Raw genomic sequence first — 1,982 nt, 5'->3', positions numbered from 1 at the left:
ATTACTCGGTCACCGACTTGAAATTCGAGGTCGTTGCGTCTTTTGTCGGTGTAGCACTTTTGACGACTCCGGGCCGTCCGGAGCCTATCTCGGATTTGTACGATCTTCTCGGTGGTTTCGTGAATGAGTTCGGGTCCGGTGATTTGCACGTCGCCTACCTCGGCCCAACAAAGAGGTGAACGACATTTTCGGCCGTATAGCGCTTCAAAAGGTGCAGCTTTAATACTCGCATGATAACTATTGTTGTAAGAGAACTCGGCGAGAGGTAAGTGCTTGTCCCAAGCTTTTCCAAAATCAACCACGCAAGCTCGTAACATGTCCTCCAAGGTTTGAATTGTACGTTCGCTTTGTCCATCGGTTTGAGGATGATATGCGGTGCTCATGTCTAAACGCGTTCCCAACGCTTCTTGCAAGGTACGCCAAAATCTAGAAACAAAACGGCCATCTCGATCGGAGATAATCGATAAAGGTACACCGTGTCGGGCTACGATTTCTTTAATGTAAAGTTGCGCAAGTTTCTCCATTTTGTCGGTCTCCTTCATGGCAAGAAAGTGTGCGGATTTGGTGAGACGGTCAACAATAACCCAAATGGTATCATAACCGCCCGTCATTTTTGGTAGTTTGGTGATAAAATCCATCGTTATCCTTTCCCACTTCCATTGCAGGATCTCGGGTTGTTGAAGTAGTCCGGACGGTCTTTGGTGTTCGGCTTTGACTTTGGAATATGTCAAACACTTGGAAACATAAGTAGCTACTTCCCTTTTGATGTTCGGCCACCAATATTGTTGTTTAAGGTCGTGGTACATCTTATTGGCACCGGGGTGGATCGAGTATCGTGACTTATGGGCTTCATCTAAAATGAGACTTCGTAGGTTCCCATAACTAGGCACCCAAATCCTTCCGGCGAAATATCGGAGTCCGGTTTCCTTAGTTTCGAATCGAGAGACGAGAATGTTCAAGAGCTCGTGTGAAACGTTTTCATCCTTGAGAGCCTCATCTTGGGCTACCCGAATTTGGCTATTAAGGTTGGTGTGGATGGTGATGTTTAAGGCTTGGACACGAAGAGGCACCGCTCTTTCTTTTCGACTTAAGGCATCGGCTACTATGTTTGCCTTCCCGGGATGGTAACGAAGTTCGCAATCGTTTAAGGTTTCAATCCACCTTCGTTGTCTCATGTTTAGTTGCTTTTGATCGAAGATGTGTTGGAGACTTTTGTGATCGGTAAAGATAGTACTCTTGGTTCCATAAAGATAGTGTCTCCACATTTTAAGTGCAAAGACAACGGCTCCGAGTTCGAGATCATGTGTCGTGTAGTTTCGTTCATGAATTTTGAGTTGTCGAGAAGCATAAGAAATGACTTTCGTTCGTTGCATCAACACTGTAACACCCCAGCTTAACATGACCACAATATTGTCCGCTTTGCCCGCAGGCGCACGGCTTTTTCTTGGCGACCACACACGAGAAGCACTTTCCCAGGAGGTCACCCATCCTGGTAGTGCTCTCGTCCGAGCACGCTTAACTGCAGCGTACTCACACATCTGCTCTGCCTGTGGTCCCAAAACGCGTTGTGTCATTTAAGCGTGGGTATTACCTTATAATCCCATGATCACTCATGTCCGTGGGCGATGTGGGATTTGCCTAGGGTGTTACATTCACCCCCCCCCCCTTAGGGACTCATCGTCCTCGATGAGGTTTGCCCCACCACCCCAAACATCACATGAGTGGCTCTGATACCATTCTGTAACACCCCAGCTTAACATGACCACAATATTGTCCGCTTTGCCCGCAGGCGCACGGCTTTTTCTTGGCGACCACACACGAGAAGCACTTTCCCAGGAGGTCACCCATCCTGGTAGTGCTCTCGCCCGAGCACGCTTAACTGCAGCGTACTCACACATCTGCTCTGCCTGTTGTCCCAAAACGCGTTGTGTCATTTAAGCGTGGGTATTACCTTATAATCCCATGATCATTCATGTCCGTGG

This window comes from Rutidosis leptorrhynchoides, chromosome 11 (genome assembly GCF_046630445.1).
Source record: "Rutidosis leptorrhynchoides isolate AG116_Rl617_1_P2 chromosome 11, CSIRO_AGI_Rlap_v1, whole genome shotgun sequence".
NCBI classification, from domain to species: domain Eukaryota; kingdom Viridiplantae; phylum Streptophyta; class Magnoliopsida; order Asterales; family Asteraceae; genus Rutidosis; species Rutidosis leptorrhynchoides.
Note: the sequence above shows the minus strand (reverse complement) of the source record.